This window comes from Dipodomys merriami, unplaced genomic scaffold, assembly GCF_024711535.1.
Source record: "Dipodomys merriami isolate MVZ:Mamm:240054 unplaced genomic scaffold, mDipMer1.0.p SCAF_2, whole genome shotgun sequence".
In the NCBI taxonomy this organism is placed as follows: domain Eukaryota; kingdom Metazoa; phylum Chordata; class Mammalia; order Rodentia; family Heteromyidae; genus Dipodomys; species Dipodomys merriami.
In genome coordinates, this window is record NW_027203381.1 from 69,233,095 (window position 1) to 69,254,679 (window position 21,585).

Below are 21,585 nucleotides of genomic sequence, written 5' to 3' on the forward strand. Positions count from 1 at the left end.
TGCCTTACATTATGGAAACCAGAACGCCTCCTCCAAAGGCTGGATCTGGCCAAGGAAAGCGTTCCTCCCAGTGTTTCCCACAAGCGTCCTCGAGCCCACTGCCGCCCTCGCCTGCGGGAGATCCTGCGCGGGTGTTCGGGCGTGCCAACCAGGCCCAGCATAGCAAGAAGAGTGTGCGCACCGGCGCGGGCTGGCAGCTCTAAGTCCGCCATCACTGGGGCCGGAACGGCGGCCCCGCACACCCCAAGGCCAGAGGCCTTTCCAGCCCCCGCCCCTGCACCCCACGAAGAGGAGGCGTCTTCTCGGCGTGCCCTGGTTCCAGCCTCGCGTGTTTCCGCCGGGTCACTTCCCCCGGGGAGCTGCGGTGGAAGCGGAACTATCGCGTCAGGGGTCGTGTTTTTCAGGGATAAGCGGTCGGATTGACAAGGGGGCGGGAAGCAGGCGGGACTTCCGGCCCGCTGTTCCGTCAGCTGCCTTCCCGGGGCGTCACCCCGCAACCGCTTCAAGTTCCCGGGTGGGTGACGCGGCGCTGCGAGAAAATCGGCCGGGAGCGGAGCCGAGGGCGCGCGAGCAGCGGTGAGCGTTCCGGGGTTGCACGTACTCGCGGCTCAGCTTGAGCGGAGACTGTGACTGAAGAATGGGTCGGTGACAGCGAGAGGGTGAAGCGGGGGCTGGCGGGCCACTGTGACCGAGGTACAGTGACAGCCAGGCGACTGTGACCCGGGGGTGGCGGCCCGTGGGAGTCCGTGACCCCCGAGCTGGGAGGTGCGGGCCGGAGGCTGCGGCGGGACCATGACCTAGGAAGTGTGAGGCCGTGAGTGCGAGGGGCCGTGACCGCGGGGCGGTGACTCTCTGGAGGCCTATAGATGGACAGTGACTGGCAGGGGACTCTGACCGGAGCGAACGACCATGAAGCAGCCACCGCAAGGGCACGCGGACCGAGGAGCAGTGACTTTGAGGGGCTGACGCGGAGCCAAATGTGAGACCAGTAATGGGGGGATGATACTAGTCTTGAGTTTTGTATAGAGTGCCATTGATTGGCTGTTAACTTGGTAGAAGAGGGTTTTGTTGCTGCTGCTGCTGTTTGTTTGTTTGAGGTACTGGCATTTGAACTCAGGGCCTATCACTTAAGCCACACCCCCAGTACTTTGCTTTAGTTCCCCGCTCTCCCCCAGGTAGGTGTTCACATGTGTGCTTGGCTGACCTCAGCAATCCTCCTACTTACTTGTTGGCATAACAGCAGGTATCACTACAACCAGCTTGTTTTGTTCATATAGGGTCCCTCTAACCTCCCCTACACAAACCTTGAGCCTGATCCTTCTTAATTTCTGCCTCCCAAGTTGCTGGGATGACAGGTGTAAGTCACTGTGTTAGGTAGAGAGGTCTTTGGTGGAAACCACACTCACTGGTCAGACAGACCAAGTGTAATTTTTTTGGACAAGTTTCTTGTGGGTGGGAAACTTACCTCACTGCTGAGTTTATCAGTGAGTGGTAAGTTTGGGCTCTATAGATTAAGCCTCCCAAACTACGGGTTCCATCCTGCTGTGTTAGGTAAAGTCAAGTTAGTAGATGACACCTGACATTTTATTTAAAAAGGAATAGGATAGAATGTTTCAGTGTTCATATAGTAAGGATAATTTTTTTTGGGGGGTCCGGTCGTGGGGCCTGAACTCTGGGCCTGGGCGCTGTCCCTCAGCTCTTCAGCTCAAGGTTAGCGCTCTACCACTTGAGCCACAGTGCCACTTCTGGCTTTTTTCGTTTTAGCTTATGTGGTGCTGAGGAATCGAACCCACGGCCTCAGGCATGCAAGGCAAGCGCTTTACCACTGAGCCACCTTCCCAGCCCTAAGGGTATTTTTAAATCAAATGTGGTTTAGTTATGTGTGTTTGAGATTGTGCTGTAAAGTGGATTTAACGCATGTTAAAATATATGAAGCAAAATGTAGTTTTTAAAATTGGAGAAACGTTAGGTTCGATTTTTCTTAAGGTCTAAAATGTAATAATTCTATGACTAGGGGACTGTTTGGAAGTACAAAAATGCAGTTGAGGAGAAATGGATGTGTGGCTAGACTCTATCAGACTGAAGAGAGTTTCTTAAATGTAATTGAAGTGTCTAGTTATTACAAGAAATGAACTCAGGATCTTTGTTGAGAGAGGCAGAGTCATATTGAAAAAAAAGTAGTAACATTTATAGAGACAGTGAGAAGTTAGGAGTTTATGATAGGAGAAACTGAGGATAGGAATGAGGCTTGGTAAGGGACAGAAAACCTTACTGGCAAGAGTAATAGGAGTGGTAAGGTATTATGTCTCTACCTATTATGTCTCTAATATTTAGTGATTCTGTATACATGGTTTTGGTAGAAAAAAGCTAGGTGTCAGAGGCTCACCCTTTAATCCCAGTTACTCAGGAGGCTGAGATTTGAGGTTTGAAGCCAGCCTGGGCAAGAAAGTCCTCGAGACTCCTACCTCCAATTAACTGCAAATGCAGAAGTTGTGGCTCAATTGGTAGAGATCCAGTCTTGAGCAGACAAAGCTAAGGTGTTCAAGTCCCAGTACTCAGAGTGGGGGAAGGAGAATTGCTAGGAATGGATATTGAGAATGGAATTTGGTGTAGTAATAGTGATAAACACATGATGACTATCATGAGGAAGAAAAGTCAACCAAAGGAATATGCTGAGTGCCTCACCCTTAGTGAATAGATTATCACCCTCAAGAGGCTTTAGTGTATGTAGCTATCTAACTCCATGATTTGTCCACTGGAGATTAAGCCTGATTTACTGGACATTCTCTTTCATGAGGGTTGCTAAGAATGCAGATGAACTTAACTAAAATGAGTGTTAGTATCTCCTACTCTCTTTTTTTTTGGTCTGGTCGTGGGCCTGAACTCTGGGCCTGGGCGCTGTCCCTCAGCTCTTCAGCTCAAGGCTAGCGCTCTACCACTTGAGCCACAGCGCCACTTGTGGCTTTTTTTCTTTTTGCTTATGTGGTGCTGAGGAATTGAACCCAGGGCCTCATGCATGCAAGGCAAGCGCTCTACCACTGAGCCACCTTCCCAGCCCTCTCCTACTCTCTTATAGCCTGTTGTGAAGGTGCTACCAATTGTGCTACTAGTGCTTGAAAAAAAAAATCTAACTGAAGAAATGTTTCATTTTAACTTAACATACAGCATATGAATCCAATTGCTTATCAATTCTTACCCTCTATACAGTTAGTAATATGGGAGGACAGTTCAGAAAGGTTGAGAATGGTAGTGGATATCCTGTTTGGTAGAAAAGGTTTAGTTATACTTTCTTTCCAGAACAGTGAGTATTTATTTGACCTACATTCTAAGAATTCTAAGAATTTTTCTGGAACAGAATATGTGCTTCAAGGTAATGAACTATAGAAGAGGAGGCACTTAGCATTGGGGACTATATTACTCCTGGGGTCCTTTGTGTTGGCTTAATGAATTAATTCTTCACATTCTCTTTAAAAAACCTGTATGATATCTTGGTTGATAAAGAAGCAAGCTTGTTTCCTCTCAACTTACCATTTCTCCTTGCATAAACACATGGGGTTTTGTTTCCTTGGGGGTCCTCCTCTTTGAGTATGTGATTCCTTAAGGAGAATGGTCTAATTGCATAGAGCCTTGGGTTGATTCTAAAGTCCCAGGTTACTTTATCTGATGCTAACATTGACTCACTCTGTGATTATGAGAAGCATTATTTCTTTTTACTTGTTTTACATTTCCTAAGTAATTGAATTGTCATGTGTGTATGTATATGTATATAACATATATGCATATATGTGTGTGATATATATACAGAGAGAGAGAGAGAGAGAGAGAAAGAGAATGTTTTCCCTTTCCTCCCTTTTCTTCTAGTAACCCTCTTATAATCACAAGTTGAAAGTTCTATTAGTTTAAGGCTTTCTATGTTTGAATTAGGATGACTGCCAAAGAGCTGGGAAAATCATAGATCTACAAGGCTGTTTAGTCACATTCATAAGTACTAGAAACCACTTTTGAGTTGAGGACTGCTAAAAATAGTGGCATCTAGTCTTTGCTCCAGACTTGAGAACATGAGTGCATGTCCTTTAACAGAAACCGGGCTACCTTGCTCATGTGATTGTGTTTGCCTACTTTTTGGCTGTATAGTCAGGATCTTAATCTCTTTGTGGGGAGGTCATGACTCCTTGGCAGTATGATGAAACTTCATGAAGTTTCTTTTCTTTTCTTTTCTTTTCTTTTAGATTCATCATGGAATGGATTTTTTTATTTTTATTTTTTAATATATTTATATTGTGAAAATACTGTACAGAGGGGTTACAATTACGTGGGTAAGATAATAAGCACATTTCTTATCAAGCATTGTAGCCTCCTGCTTTGTTTCCCCTTCCCTTCCCTTCCTATCCTCCCCCTCCCCCCACCAAAGTTGTAAAGTTCGTTTTTCGACATAACGACTTGTACATCTCATTGTTGCAATGGGTCCTCCTATATCCCTGTTTTAACAATTTGTTTTTTCCCTTCCCCTCCACATATACCAACATCATATATAGTGAAAGCAGGGGTTGTACCATGGGGGAGGGACATACAAAGCAACAAAGACATAATCTTATAAATATGTTAGAAACAATCGCATGAAAGATCTCTCTCTTTTTTTTTTTTTTTTTGTCTGTCATGGAGCTTGAGCTCTAGGCCTGGGAGCTGTCCCTGAACAATTCAGCTTAAGGCTAATGCTCTACCACTTGAGCCATCACACCACTTCTAGTTTTCTGGTGCTTTTTTTTTTAAATTGTGATTAAGTGATTACATAATTTCCCAAATTTCACAGTATTGTGGAATAATGATGCTCATATGAAGTCTTTTTTAGAATAATATGTTTTTCTTTATTTTGGTGCTGGTACTGGGGCTTGAACTTAGGACCTGGGTCCTATCTCAAGCTTTGTTGCTTAAGGTTGGCACTCTACTACTTGAGTCATAGCTCCACTTCCAGCTTTTTTTTGCTAGTTAAATGGAAATAATAGTCTTGAAGATTTTTCTTCCTAGGCTGGCTTTGAACCTTGATCCTCAGATCTCAGCCTCCTGTATAGCTTGGATTATAGTTGTGAGCCACCAGCACTTGACTGAAATAATTTTTTTTAATTTTTAATTTTTGGGTCCGGTCGTGGGGCCTGAACTCTGGGCCTGGGCGATGTCCCTCAGCTCTTCAGCTCAAGGCTAGTGCTCTACCACTTGAGCCACAGTACCACTTCCGGCTTTTTTCTTTTTGCTTATGTGGTGCTGAGGAATCGAACCCAGGGCCTCATGCATGCAAGGCAAGCACTCTACCACTGAGCCACCTTCCCAGCCCCCTTATGCAAAAAATACATAGAATTATAAAGGAACTCAATTATATAAAAATATTTGTGAGGGGCTGGGAAAGTGGCTCAGTGGTAGAGTGCTTGCCTTGCATGCCTGAGGCCCCGGGTTCGATTCCTCAGCACCACATAAGCAAAAACAAACAAAACAAAACAAAAAAAGCCAGAAGTGACGCTGTGGCTCAAGTGGTAGAGCGCTAGCCTTGAGCTGAGAGCTGAGGGATAGTGCGCAGGCCCAGAGTTCGGGCCCCACAACCGGACCAAAAAAAAAAAAGAAAAAAAATATTTGTGAGATACAATACTATATGCATTTTTTTTCCTTTGTTCGTGGGGCTTGAACTCTGGATCTTGTCACTGTCCCTCAGCTCTTCAGCTCAAGGCCAGTGCTCTACCATTTGAGCTACAGCACCACTTTCTGTTTTCTGAGTGGTTTATTGGAGATAAGAGTCTCACAGCCTTTCCTGCCCAGGCTGGCCTTGAACCATGATCTTCAATTCTCAGCCTCCTAAGTAGCTAGGATTCCAGGTGTGAGTCACCACACTTGGCATACTATATGCATTTTTATTAACAATAATTTTTTTTTTGTTTGTCGGTAGTGGGGCTTGAACTCTGGGCCTGAGCGCTGTCCCTCAGCTCTTCAGCTCAAGGCAAGCGCTCTTCCACTTGAGCTACATCGCCACTTCCGGTTTTCTGGTGGTTTATTGGAGATAAGAGTTTTATGGACTTTCCTGCCTGGGCTGGCTTTGAAGCGTGATCCTCAGATCTCAGCCTCCTGAGTAGATAGGATTACAGGCACGAGCCTACGGTGTCTGGTAACAGTAATTTTTTTTTTTTTTTTTTTTTTTGTCGGTCGTGGGGCTTGAACTCTGGGCCTGAGCGCTGTCCCTCAGCTCTTCAGCTCAAGGCGAGCGCTCTACCACTTGAGCTACAGCGCCACTTCCGGTTTTCTGGTGGTTTATTGGAGATAGGAGTCTCATGGTCTCTCCTGCCCGGGCTGGCTTTGAACCGCGATCCTCAGATCTCAGCCTCCTGAGTAGCTAGGATTACAGGCGTGAGCCACCAGCGCCCGGCAACAGTAATATTTTTATCTCACAGTAAATCTTATAACTTCAGAATGGTTGAGTTTAAACAATATCTCAAGACACATAGCAAATATAATATGGAAATATCAGTTTCTATTGGTAGTAAAATTATTTACTATGTCAAGTATTATTGCTATTGCTCATGTTCATAACTGAAGGAAATGGTGCATCATTTAATGAAAATAAAGATATAACGACCTCCTGAAGTCTATCATAATCTCTGTCTTACCTGTGTAAGGTAAGTGGGCTGTAGCCCACTCTAAAGAAGAGCACATTCTAAACTGAGTTTGTCCATTGAGTCTTCTGATAGAATGGAGCAGAGTAAAATTGTTTATCAGGAGCTAGGGATCTAGTCCAATGCTAAAGGGCTTGCCTAGAATGTAGGAGGCTCTGTCCCACCCTACACCCCCCCCCCAAAGAGAAATAAATTATTTTATTGTAAGAACTAGCATAAACATCTCTTGTGGTAGTTTTTGTGATAATCTCTTTCCTGAAATATCATACTGTATGGATAGACCCAAGTTAATGTTTTTTTTGAGATGGGGGTGGTTAACCTAGGGTCTGGCACAGTGTAAGTGCTCAGTCAGTATTTGATGACTACGAATTTCTGTGAAAAAAAAGTAGAGGGAAGAGCTTAGATATTTTTTTGGGGGGGGGTCCGGTCGTGGGGCATGAACTCTGGGCCTGGGCATTGTCCTTCAGCTCTTCAGCTCAAGGCTAGCCCTCTACCACTTGAGCCACAACGCCACTTCCGGCTTTTTTCTTTTTGCTTATGTGGTGCTGGGGAATCGAACCCAGGACCTCAGGCATGCAAGGCAAGCGCTCTACCACTGAGCCACCTTCCCAGCCCCCCAAAGCTTAGATCTTAAATGTTGCTATTTACAAACTTAAAATATGGAAGAGTAATATTGAGCTGAATTCTAGCTAAAACCTAATCTGAGGGCTAGGGGCATGGCTCAGGTGGTAGAGTGCTTGCCTGGCAAGCCCCTGGGTTCACTCCCCAGTACCAAAGGAGGGGGAAAAAAAACCCTAGTCATTAGTGCAGGTTTTAGTGTGAAATTTGCAACCTAAATTGTATTAGAAAACGGTGGTACACTATATAATCTTTGTTGGAACTTTTCCATTCTGCCATTATAGCACAAAAGCAGATATGAACAGAATGAATCAATGAATGAGTATTGCTATGCTCCATTAAAACTTTGGTTATAGGCTGAGAAGTTGACTTAGTGGTAGAGTGCTTGCCTAGCATGCATGAAGCCCTGGGTTTGATTCCTCAGTACCACATAAACAGAAAAAGCCAAAAGTGGCACTGTGGCTCAAGTGATAGAGTGCTAGCTTTGAGCAAAAGAAGTTCAGGTACAGTGCCCAGGCCCTGAGTTCAAGCCCCAGGACAGACAAATTATGAACACAGGCAGTGGGCCATTTTTGTCCTACCAGCTGTAGTTTGTGCCTCTACCCACCAAATATAAGATGCATGCTGATCCTTTCATCCAGTCCTCTTCTACTTTGAGATAGGTGTATCCTCCCTGCTTGAGAGCCCTGGCTGTACACCAGAGGGTATGATTAGTGAGTACCAAGAGTATTAGATGTACCCTCTGGAATTTACAGAGCTTGCTTCTTGGCACATCCATCACCTTATTAAGCACACCACCCTGTTAGAAGTAGGTAGAGATCCCTATGACATATGAAATATGCTTACTCACTTCAGCTTTGGGATGAGTGCAAAGGCAGTAGGAAAAAACTGAACAGCGAGGCTTCTACTGAGGCAGCTAATACAGGTTAATCTCTCCTGTTTTGAAGACAGTTGTCTGTAGTGATGAGTCATATATGAATTAGATTTTTCAAAGTTGGAAGGGATATATGATTGTAACTTGCCATACCATTTAGGCTACTATTTAGAAAATGGAGTTTATCTCTTCTTTCGTTCTGGGGTGCTACATCTACTTGCAGCAATCAGGAATTAGAATGGATTGGGTGGAAGTTTCTGAAACTCTCCTGATAGGAACATTTTACCTTAAGACATAGGCATGTTCATGCCAGAACTGAGATTTTGTGTTCTTCCTGAAATTCACAGTGACAACTTTGGCTAGGTCTGCTTTTAATATCTTCCACTGCTACCTGTCCCCCTCCATGCCCACATTTTCCACTCCTCTAGTGAAGTACATGTAACCAAGCAAGCATCTGTTGGAACATTGAAGAACAAGGCAAGCATTATATCCTGGGAGGTGACTCAGCAGAAATAACCAAGATTTCGTGAGTCTGAGAAGTAACAGGCATAGATTCCACATTCTGTATCTTGAGAGCATTCTGGGGACCGTATGTGTGTATAGTAGGCTAGCTGGTGGTGGGAAGGAGGTGGGTGTTAATATTCACATTTAGAATCTGCTGAATGGAGAATTTCAGTGACTAAGATAAGGTGACTTATGTAGAGATTGAAAGATGGGCCAAATTTCTTCAGTCAGAAACATTTTGAAGCACAAAAAATAGCCGAGTCTCCAATTAAGTAGCAAAAAGTCAGAAGTGGAAGTGTGGCTCAAGTAGTAGAACTCCAGCCTGGAGTGAAAAAGTCTTGCAAGAGCAGAGTCCCTGAGTTTAAGTCTCAGTATGCACAAAAGAAAAAAAGATGAGTCCTTATGTGTGCTGCATTTAGGGTTGGAGGCATTGCTCCTTTGGTAGAGTGCTAGGCAATTAGCAAAGTGTCAGGTACCCAGTTTGAGTTTCGGCCTCACAACAACAAAAAAAAAAAAAAAAAAAAAAAAGAAAGGAAGAAAAAGGAATGCTGTATTCTGACAGAAAGCCCTTTTATCACCTCCCCAGATTTGAATTCTGGGTCTTGTGTTTGCTCAGCTGGCATTCGACCACTTGAGCTGCACCTTCAGACTAACTTGTATGTATGTGTTGGTACTGGGTCTTGAACTCAGGGCCTGGGTGCTGTTTTTTAGCTTTTTCACTCAAGGCTGGCTCTCTACTACCTAAGTCACAACTCCACTTCTGGCTTTTTGGTGGCTAACTGGAGTCTCATGGACTTTCCTGCCCCAGGCTACAGTCCTCAGATCTCAGGGTCCTTGGTAGCTAGAATTACAGGTGGAAGCCATCAGCACTCATCCAGACTAGCTTTTTGTTGGTTATTTTGGAGATGGACTATCGTGGACTCCTCTTCTACCATGCTGGCTTCTAGATATCAGCTTCCTGAGTAGCTAGGATTACAGCTGTGAGCCACCAGTGCCTACTTCGTGCCTTTTTGTTATAGTTCTTTTAAAAAAGCTTCTGGTCCACCCTTATAGGGATACTAAGGGAGGTTCTGTGTTCTGTCTCCATCTGCTTTTCTTCTGACTTACCCCTGCTTAATTAATGTGAGTGCTATGGCTAAAAGCCGGGATCCATCTATGAAAGCATTAGGTAATCTGCCCCAGTTTGTCCCACCATATTGGCTATGTGTAGGTGCTATTGCTCCCAGCCATGTCTCCCAGCCTCTGTGTGTGTTCCCACCTTCCTCAATGTTCCCATCACTGCATCTTTACTTGAGTAGTATTGGTTTAGGGCAAAAGCACAGTGATCAAAAACAGCAAGTCTGAGAAGCATTGTTTCTGTTGTTGGAAGTATTCAGATGGTTACTGGACAGTTTCAAGAATTGTATAGGTGATGTGGGTTTTGGTACGGTTACATTTCAGTAAGAATTTAGAAGCTTTCATAATATAAAGTCCTATCCTTAGTATATCTTCATCCACCCACATACCCTTTCTCTATACTTTTTCAGTAGCAATGTCGATGTCTCCTTTATGGTGTCCATAAGAACATTAGGAATACTGAGCAGGGTAGGGGGGTATGTGATTTTTTTTTCATTAAATTATTCTATGTGCTTTGGTAGCAAGTAAGTGGTAGATGTGAGGAAACACTAGTGTAATCTAAGAGGGCCAGGGAAAAATAAAAAGAATTTGAGCTAAATATAAGGTAAAGACAAGGGGTTAACATCCTGTATATACAGGGAACTCAAGAAACTAATCCCTCCCAAACCTAACAAACCAATTACTAAATGGGCAAGGGAACTAAAGAGGGACTTCTCAAATGAAGAAATAAAAATGGCAAAGAAACACATGAGGAAATGTTCATCATCCCTGGTGGTGAAGGAAATGCAAATAAAGACAACCCTGAGATACCACCTTACCCCAGTCAGAATGTCCCACATCCACAAATCAGCCAACGACAAATGCTGGAGGGGATGTGGAGAACGAGGAACGCTATTACACTGCTGGTGGGAATGTACACTCATACAACCACTTTGGAAAGCAGTCTGGAGGGTCCTTAGAAAGCTAAAGATTGACCTCCCTTACGACCCAGTCATACCACTTCTAGGCATCTATCCTGAACAACAGGAACCAATATACAAGGACACGTGCACCTCCATGTTTATTGCAGCACTGTTCACAATAGCTAGGATATGGAAACAACCTAGATGCCCCACCACAGATGAATGGATCCAAAAATTGTGGTATCTATACACAATGGAATATTATGCAGCCATTAGAAATGACAAAATAATGGCATTTGCAGGGAAATGGATGGAGCTAGAAGGAATCATGTTGAGCGAGGTAAGCCAAGAACGAAGAGACAAACAGTACATGGTCTCCCTGATAAGCGGATGATAAATCCAAAATGTTAGGTGATATGACAAAACTAACAGGACTTAAGAAACAAAGAACTCCCACTCATCTGGTTGAACCACTACTAAATATCCCCATGCTGCTGATCACGTGTATGGTATATAACATATGAACACCGTTATATATTACAGACTGTGATAGACAATTTGCTCCAGGAAAGTTAGAATGAACGTGTGACTTTAAATGAGCATCATTATTCCACAATACTGTGAATTTCCGGAAATTAAGTAATCACTTAATCACAATCAAAAAAAAAAAAAAAGAACCTTGGGGAAGGGAGGGAGGGAGGGGATGGTAGGGAGAAAACAATGGAGGGGGTAACAATGTTCAAGAGGAAGTGTACTCATTACCCCACTCATGTAACTGTAACCCTCTGTATAGAATCTTTACAATAAAAAAAAAAATAAAAAAAAAATAAATAAATATAAGGTAAAAGTTTAAATATTAGTAGTAGTTTGAAAGAAAAAGTTCATCTCTTGTAAAGGAATATCTGTGCTTTGGCTTGGATTTTAAAATTTCTTCCTAAGCCTCCATGTTGAGGGCTTGGTCCCTAACTTGTAGCACTATTGGGAGGTGGTAGACCTATAAGAGGTGGGGCTAATGGAAGGAAGTTGTACTCTTTAAGAGGATATCAGGCTGGGAATGTGGCTTAGTGGTAGAGTGCTTGCCTAGCATGGGTGAAGCCCTGGGTTCTGTTCCTTAGTACCACATACACAGAAAAAGTTGGAAATGGTGCTGTGCTCAAGTGGTAGAGTGCTAGCCTGGAGCAAAAAGAAGCTCAGGGACAGTGTCCATGCCCTGAGTTCAAGCCCCAGGACTGGCAAAAAAAAGAAAGAAAGAAAGAGGGGCTGGGAAGGTGGCTCAGTGGTAGAGCTCATGCCTTGCATGCCAGAGGCCCTGGGTTTGATTCCTCAGCACCACATAAGCAAAAAGAAAAAAGCCGGAAGTGGCTCTGTGGCTCAAGTGATAGAGCACTAGCCTTGAGCTGAAGAGCGGAGGGACAGCGCCCAGGCCCAGAGTTCAGGCCCCATGACCGGACCCAAAAAAACAAACAAACAAAAAAAAGAAAGAAAGAAAGAAAAGAAAAGAAGCTATTAGGCTGGGTGCTGGTGGTTCAAGCTTGTAATCCTAGCTACTCATCAGGCTGAGATCTAAGGATTGTGGTTAAAAACCAGCTAAGATAGGAAAGTCTGTGAGACTCCAGTCAACTACTGTCTCCAGTTAACTACCAGAAAACTGGAACAGGAGCTTTGGCTCAAAGTGGTAGAGTGCTAGCCTTGAGCAAAAAAGCTCAGGGACAGAGCCGAGACCCTGAGTTCAAGCCTCACAACTCACAAGAAAAAAAAAGAAGAGGATATTAGGTCTCTTTCTTCCTCTTTCTCTCTTCTTCCTGGCTGCTATGAGAGGAGACTAGGACTCTTCTATCATGTACTTCTACCCCAGGTACTGGTCTGCAACAGGCCCAAAGCAACAGAGCTAAGCTAATACCTCTTTCAGGACTGAAATCTCTGTGAGCCAAAATAAACTTTTTCTCTTATCATTTGTTTATCCTGTGTATTTTGTTATGGTGAGGGAAAGTTGACTCACAAAAGTCTGTTGCTAAGTTGTTTTCCATTTCTTGAGAAAGGAGAAAGGAATTGTTTTACATTTAAAAAGCACTAGGAGAGGAAAAAACTGGGAGAGAGCAAGGGAAGGGGTAACATTGTCCAAAAAGAAATGTACTCTTTTTTTTGGGGGGGGGGGAGTCTGGTCTTGGGCCTGAACTCTGGGTCTGGGCGCTGTTCCTCAGCTCTTCAGCTCAAGGCTAACGCTCTACCACTTGAGCCACAGCGCCACTTCCAGCTTTTTTTTTCTCTTTATGTGGTGATGAGGAATCGAACCCAGGGCCTCCTCGTGCTTGCCTTGTGCATGCAAGGCAAGCGCTCTACCACTGAGCCACCTTCCCAGCCCCAAGAAATGTACTCTTTACCTGACTTAAGCAACTGTAATCTGCTTATCACCTTTATAATAACAAATATTTTTTAGAAAACAGTAGGAGCTGGGTGCTGGTGGCTCATGCCTATAATTCTAGCTCCTCCAAAGGCTAAGATCTGAGGATCAAGGTTCAAAGCCAGTCAGGTCAGAAAAGTCCATGATACTCTTACCTTCTGTTAGCCTCCCCAAAAGTCAGAAGTGGTGCTATGGCTCAAGTGTCAGGGCTCTAGCCTTGAGCAAAAAAACTCAGGGACAATGCTTAGGCCCTGACTTAAAGCTTCAGGATCTGCACAAAAAACAAAGACCACTAGGCATATTTGTTCTAAACCGAGAGATCTTAAAACTTTAGCCTAAAGTACAATATAAAATATAATATAAAACACAGAAGTCATAATAAGAAAGTAGAACTATAAGCAAATGAGTAACATAAACAGATATGGAACGGTGGAAGCAAATAAAGGAAAAACAAAACAGAACTGATGATGCTTGAGATGGAACCCAAGGTCTTACGCATGCTAAGCAAGTGCTGTACTACTGAGTTTCATCCCTAGCCCTTGCTTATTTGGAGATAACATCTTGCTATGTAGCCCAGGCTACACTAAAACTAGAAATCTTCCTGCCTCTGCCCCCTGAGTATTGAAATTGAGATATATACCACTAAAATCTTCAGCTAAATAGATTATGAATGAGAGGCTTGTTGGCGTATTTGTAAGTTGGCAAAAATTTTCTTTTTCCATTAAAATGAAATTAACATTTGTACTACTTTTCAAAATTTCAAGGCATCTTTCTATATATACTATATTCAGTTAGGAACTTACTATGCTTGTTTGTGTTTGTTGAGTGAGTTATGATTTTTATAGTTTCAGGAGGTTGAAATAAGTCTTACTGGCTTAAACAAATGAAGACTGTATTGGGTAACATAATTAAACAGTTCTGGGTCTAACCACTATCATCACACTTTCCCTCCCCATCATCATCATCATCATCATCATCTTTGCTTTCTCTATGTTGACTGTTCAAAAAGGTACTGGTTACAAGATGGCCACCAGATGGTTACAGAATGGTTCCTGGAGCCATGTTCCCAGGTTCAAATGCGCAAGGAAATGATCATTTTTGTGCAAGTATTCTCATCTGGAGAGTCCCAAGATTTGCTGTGAGTGGACTAGTTCAGGTCACACACCACTGACCTTTCTACCTCCCACCCCACTTCTTTTTTTTTGTCGGTTGTGGGCTTGAACTCTGGGCCTGGGCGCTGTCCCTCAGCTCTTCAGCTCAAGGCGAGCGCTCTACCACTTGAGCTACAGCGCCACTTCCAGTTTTCTGGTGGTTTATTGGAGGTAGGAGTTTCACGGTCTCTCCTGCCTGGGCTGGCTTTCAACCGCGATCCTCAGATCTCAGCCTCCTGAGTAGCTAGGATTACAGGCGTGAGCCACCAGCACCCGGCTCACCCCACTTCTTTGTGAACAGGGGAAAGTGATGTGCTGATCTGTTTGGGATTGGCACACAGTCTGCTGAGAGGACTGAGTCTGAAGTCACAGATCAAATGGGAGTCTCTTAAAGCAGGATGAACACTGAAAGTGAAGCAACAACCATCTAGTAATTAGGGAGTTTATAAATTAATTGTTCTTTTTGATCCTTACCATAATTTAGGAGTTATTAGAACCTTCTATAATCATATGAAGAAACTTATAGCATCATGAATTTACCTTAACACAGAGTTAGAGAATTGCAGTAAGTTATGCTGTGGTACTCTCTCTCTCCATCTCTGACCCAAACCAAAACAAGCCCCTGGAGTTCCTGTCACAGTATGCCACAGTCAGAGTCCAATAAGTGGTTGGGACTAAATTAGTCTGTCTACCTTAGGTAATAGTATAGTGTTGTGGTTAAGAACACAGACTCTGGAACCCAAAATCCTGCATTCAAATCCTGTTTGGGGAAGTCAAGCAAACTATAGATCATGGCCAGCCACCTGAGTAATATTAAGTGTTATTGGAACACAGGGAGGAAAATCCTGTTTTTGCTCTGTGCTTGGTAGATGACTTTCAGTCAAACATTTAACCTAGTTGTGCTTCAGTTTTTCCTTATATAAAATAATAATAGCATTATCATCTATTTTATAGGATTGCTGTGAGGGTTAAATTATGTAATATATGTAAGAGGCATATAACTTCCTGGTATATAGAAAGTAATCTGCTTTAGCTATAATTATTATAATCACTGTCATAATCTTTAGGACTGTCAGGTAGGAATGTGGATTGTTTCAGTGATGAAATGGATTTACATCTGTTTGAACATACTAACCATTAACAATTCTAAATACCTTCTATCTCTCTTTTTTTTTTCTTTTTTTGATGGTACTGGAGATTAAACCTGGGGTTTTGGGAATGCCAGGCAAGTGATGTACCATGTGAGCTCTATATTAAAAGAGCTTAAAGAGCCAGGCACTGGTGGCTCACACCTGTAATCCTAGCTACTTAGGAGGCTGAGATCTGAGGATCACAGTTCAAAGCCAGTCTGGGCAGGAAAAGTCAGTGAGACTCTTATCTCCAATAAACCACTAGAAAACTGGAAGTGGAGGGCTGGGAAGGTGGCTCAGTGGTAGAGCGCTTGCCTTGCAAGCATGAGGCCCTGTGTTCGATTCCTCAGCACCACATAAGCAAAAAGAAAAAAGCTGGAAGTGGCGCTGTGGCTCAAGTGGTAGAACGCTAGCCTTGAGCTGAAGAGCTGAGGGACAGCGCCCAGGCCCAGAGAGTTCAGGCCCCATGACCGGACCACCCCCCGCCTCCAAAAAAAAAAAAGAAAAAGAAAACCGGAAGTGGTGCTGTGGCTCAAGTGGTAGAGTGCTGGCCTTGAGCTGAAGAGCTGAGGGACAGCACTCAGGCCCAGAGTTCAAGACCCACGACGGACTGAAAAAAAGAAGAAAAAAAAAAGGCTAGCACTCTACCACTTGAGCCACAATGCCACTTCTGGTTTTCTGGTGGTTGATTGGAAATAAAAGTCTCATAGACTTTCCTGCCCAGGCTGGTGTCAAACCATGATCCTCAGATCTCAGCCTCCTGAGTAGCTAGGATTACAGGTATGAGCCACCAGTGCCTGGCCATTCTGGCCTTTTTACTGGTTAATAGGAGATACAGAGTCTGATAGACTTTTCTGCCTGGGTTGGCTTGCATTACAATCCCCCAGGTCTCAGCCTCCTGAATAGCTAAGATTGTAGACATGAACAATCAATGCCCAGCTCAGGTAACTTCTTATATAGTTGAGTATTGTATTTTTTTTTTTTTATTAACATGAATTAGCTCTACCTTGGAGAGTTTTCATGGTGACGTTTTCACAAAATATATACAATGTATTCCAATCAACAGCATCCCCTCTATTGTACTTCCCTACTGCCCCCCGCTTTTTTTTTGTTGGTTGTGTTGCTTGAACTCTGGGCCTGGGCACTGTCCAACAGCTCTTCAGCTCAAGGCGAGTGCTCTACCAGTTGAGCCACAGCGCTACTTCCGGTTTTCTGGTAGTTTATTGGTCTCATGGGCTTTTCCTGCGCAGGCTGACTTTGAACCGTGATCCTCAGATCTCAGCCTCCTGAGTAGCTAGGATTACAGGCTTGAGCCACTGGCATCTGGTTTGCTTGCCCCCCTTTTAAAATTGTTATCAAGGTGATGTACAAGGAGGGTTATGGTTCCATAATTCAGGTAAATTCTTTTTGGACAGTGTCACCTCTTCCTTCATACTCTCCCAGTTTTTCCCTTCTATCCTTACCCACAAGTTGTATAGTTCATTTTCAACATAGTGTCTAGTGAGTACCACTGCTGCATTTGTTCAGCCATTGTCACTCCATTTCTGTGCCCTCCCTCACCCTTCCAAAGACAGATAAACAAGATGAAAAGAAAAACAGCAACAAAGAAAAAAAAACCCTCTTGTTTCCATTTCTGGAGTTCATTTCGATAATTTGTTGTTGTTGTTGTTGGTCATGGGGCATGAACTCTGGGGCCTGGGTGCTACCCCTCAGCTCTTCTGCTCAAGACTAGCGCTCTATCACTTGAGCCACAGGTCCACTTCTGGCTTTTTCTGTTTATGTGGTGCTGAGGAATCTCACTCAGAGCCTCATGCATGTAAGGCAAGCACTCTACCCCTGAACCACTTTTCCAGCCCCTCAATATTTTATATGATCACATAGACATTTGTCTTTGTGTTCCTCTCCTAAGGGTATCCTCCTTTGGTTTCACTGTGTATAAATGTCTATGCTATACAATTTATTATGTGCCAATGTATATTAGATCTAGCTTCTACATATGAGAGAAAGCATGTCTCTAAGCTTGACTTACATCACTCTCCTCCTTTCTTAAAGCAATTTCAACAGGTTTCTTTGTTTTGCTTTCTTTTTCTTTTGTGTTTGTGTGTGTGTGTGCATGTGCATGCATGTGCCTGCAGGTGCCAACCATGAGTGTTGAACTCAGGGCTTAGATACAGTCCCTCAGCTTTTTTTTTGGGTCCGGTTGTGGGGCCTGAACTCTGGGCCTGGGCGCTGTCCCTCAGCTCTTCAGCACAAGGCTAGCGCTCTACCACTGGAGCCACAGTGCCACTTCCAGCTTTTTTCTTTTTTGCTTATGTGGTGCTGAGGAATCGAACCCAGGGCCTCATGCATGCCAGGCAAGCGCTCTACCACTGAGCCACCTTCCCAGCCCTCCCTCAGCTTTTGTTGCGCAATGCTAGTGGTATGCCAGTGGAGTCATAGCCCCACTTCTGACATTTTGGTGGTTATTGTAGATGAGTCTCACAGACTTTCCTGGCCCAACTTGGCTTTTGAGTCATGATCCTCAGATCTCAGCTTCCTGAATAGCTAGATTTATAGGCATGAACCACTGGTGTTCAGCTCATGGTTCAATTCTCATATATGCAAACAAACTACTTTGACTGTATTTGCCCTCATTCACTCTCTTTGTTAGCCCTTCCTCCTCTGGATCTGGCTGGTACCACTACTCTCCTAACAGAGGTTACTTTACTATCATTCATTTTTTTTCTTTTTAATGTGTATTAATTTCACCAAGAGGTTTCATCATGATATTTCAGATAATATTTTGCTCAAAATAATCCTTGCTTGCTTTCTCTTTCACCATGTGTGTTGCATTAATTATTAGGTACTGATGTTTTCTGAAGCCCAACTGACTAAATTGGTTTCTTACTGTGACCTACTATTTGCTAGTTGAGTGATCGTTTCTTCTGTGTCTGTTTCCTCATCTGTAAAGTGACAAGTAATACAACCCTACATCAAAGGGTTGTGAGCATAAAGAGTTTTAATGATTTTAAAATATTTGTGCAAGCCCGTAATCTTAGTTTCTTGGGAGGTGTCATGGATCAATCAAGGCCAGCCTAAGAGGAAAAAAGTTTGAGAGACTCCATCTCCACTAATGGTTGAATATGCTGGTATGTATCTGTTATCCAAGTTACTTGAGAGGCAGAGATCAGGATATTGAGATTTGACAGTTCAAGACTAGACTGGGCAAAAAGTTTTCCAAGATAGACCAGGACACATTGTATACAAACATTATATAAATTATACACAATATATCCAACTTCCCCTTGTACAACTGTCCTATGCTGATAAAAATTAAAACTGTCCTATGCTGATAAAAATTAAAAGTAACAAATTACATAAGTAACAAACCAGCGAGGAGGGCAGAGGACTTGGAAAAAATGAAATTATTAATCCTAAAGAGGGCAAAAGAAAAGAGGAAATGGAAGAAAGAAAGGAAGGAAGGAAGAAACAAGAAGAAAGAAAGAGACAAGGCAAGGCCAAAAGGGACTGGAGATGTGGCTCAAAGGTCAGAGTACATGTCTAGCAAGCTCAAGGCCTGAATTAAATTCCTAGTACCACCATGAGTGAATAAACAAATAAAATAACACAAAAGAGCTGGCTGAATGTCTCAAGTGGTAGAGTGCCTGCCTAAATTTATACCTGAGTACTGCCCAATTAAAAAAAATGTTTCTGGCATGCAGGTGATATATAAATGCTAGTAGTAGTAGTAGTAGTAGTAGTAGTAGTAGTAGTAGTAGAATCAGTAGTGGTAATGCTCCTTTGTCATAACTTAACGTCAGAGTCTAAAGGGGTACTTGCTAGAACAGTGATTCTTAAATGGGATAAGGATAAAGTTGAATATGTAGCATACATATTTTATGATATATTAAAGGTATATTATTTCTTTGTATGACAAAATCTCATTTAGCTCACGCCTGTAATCCTAGCTATTCAAGAGGCTGAGATCTGAGGATCATGGATCAAATCTAGCTTGGGCAGGAACATCTGTGAGACTCTTGCCTCCAATCAACCACCAGAAAACCACAAGTGGCAATGTGGCTCAAGTGATAGAGCACTCACCTGGGACAGTGCCAGGCCCAGAGTTCAAGCCCCATGATTGACCAAAAAGAAAAAGAGAGAGAGAGAGAGAGAGAATCTTTTTTTCTTTCTTTCTTTTTTTTTTTTTGGTCAGTCGTGGGCCTTGAACTCTGGGCCTGAGCGCTGTCCCTCAGCTCTTCAGCTCAAGGCTAGCGCTCTGCCACTTGAGTTATAGCACCACTTCGGTTTTCTGGTGGTTTATTGGAGATAAGAGTTGCACAGACTTTCCTACCCGGGCTGGCTTTGAACTTCGATCCTCAGATCTCAGCCTGTAATCTCAGCTAGGATTACAGGTGTGAGCCACTGGCGCCCGGCTATTTCTTTCTTATATGAAGTTATTTACTGCTATTTTTCTTACTAAATGGAATCATATGGCAAGAAGAACAAGGCAAATTCTGTGTTATGTATTTTCCACAATGTAGTAAATACTACCAGCAACAAAAACAAAGCTGGAGTGGGGATAGAAACGCTACACAGGGCCATAGATACTTAAGGGTGCTAGATATGCTTGTTAATTTTAATGACTTCACAGATGTGAAAATGTGTTAAAACTCAGAAACACACTTTTTTGTTTATAGTACTGGAGTTTGAAAACCTCACACTTAACTAGGCAAGTGCTAAATTCACTTTAAATATGTAGTTTATTGTATATGATTTTATACTTTGATAAAACTGCAAAGATACATATAGCACACATTATATTCTCACAGAAAGAGTAAGATTTCTGAGAAGCTCCTATAAATACAACTGGATGTGTTTTCTTTTTTTTCTTTTTTTTTTTGGGGGGGGGGGTCTAGTCATGGGGCCTGAACTCTGGGCCTGGGCGCTGTCCCTCAGCTCTTCAGTTCAAGGCTAGCGCTCTACCACTTGAGCCACAGCACCACTTCCGGCTTTTTTCTTTTTGCTTATATGGTGCTGAGGAATCGAACCCAGGGCCTCAGGCTTGCAAGGCAAGCGCTCTACCACTGAGCCACCTTCCCAGCCCCCTGGATGTGTTTTTTATGAAGCATTAGAGTTTAACTTGAAGTTATAGAAGCTAATTGGTGAATATATGATGTTTTTCCCATTGATTTATTATGGTACCTGTTTGTATCATAAATGAAAAATATAAATGCTTTTTAAAAATATCACCTATTTGGGCTGGGAAGGTGGCTCAGTGGTAGAGCACTTGCCTTGCATGCATGAGGCCCTGGGTTTGATTCCCCAGCTCCACAGAAGCAAAAAGGAAAAAAGTCGGAAGTGGTGCTGTGGCTCAATTGGTAGAGCGCTAGCCTTGAGCTGAAGAGCTGAGGGATAACACCCAGGCCCAGAGTTCAGGCCCACGACCGGACCAAAAAAAAAAAAAATCAATCACCTATTTGTCATTAATGTAGAAGAGATAAAACCATAGGTAAGAGAATTTTTTGTGTTTTGGTGGTTCTGGGGTCCTGAACTCATGGCCTTGTGCTTGTTTGGCAAATGCTCTACTGCTTGAGAATAAGTACTTCTTTATTGTTGACTTGAAAGCTTCTCAGGAAATCCTAGCAAAACCATTCATCAGGAAGATCTGTACAACGCTCTCATTGCTGATTGGCAGCCTCTAAATCAGGCTATTAGCCACATCTCATATATATATATATATATATATATATATATATATATATATTCTTTTTTTTTTTTTTTTTTGTCAGTCATGGGGCTTGAACTCTGGGCTTGGGTGATGTCCCTCAGCTCTTCAGCTCAAGGTGAGCGCTTTACCGCTTGAGCCACAGCACCACTTCCGGTTTTCTAGTGGTTTATTGGAGATAAGAGTCTCACGGACTTGCCTGCCCGGGTTGGCTTTGAACCGTGATCCTCAGATCTTAGCCTCCTGAGTAGCTAGGCTTACAGGCGTGAGCCACCGGCACCCTGCTAGCCACATCATTTTTTATATCAGTTGATCCTAGTACTTTTTTACCTGTATCACCTTTACCCCACTGTTAGTCCTGGCCTACCCTGCAAACACTGTTTTAATAACTATTCTTTATAACAACTTCTGCCCCAAACTAGAAATCATGCATTAAATTTGTTGTCATCTCCTTATTCCCTTTAAACTGGAGCAGCCTCTCATCCTAGCATTGATTTTCATGAAGGGTATTTTTTAGCTAGGCATTGGCGGC

The 21,585-nt window shown here is 43.1% G+C and overlaps 1 protein-coding gene across 3 annotated transcripts in view; it reads left to right on the forward strand.

The window, feature by feature from the left end:
• Positions 1-467: 467 nt before the first annotated feature.
• Positions 468-21,585, forward strand: part of Pcyt1a (phosphate cytidylyltransferase 1A, choline) — a 55,054-nt gene continuing 33,936 nt past the window's right edge. Inside the window, exon 1 of one of the 3 annotated variants that reach the window (XM_070029947.1) lies at positions 468-576. The gene's annotated coding sequence lies outside the window, so the exon portion shown is untranslated. The other 2 variants (XM_070029949.1, XM_070029948.1) reach the window with 2 other exon arrangements.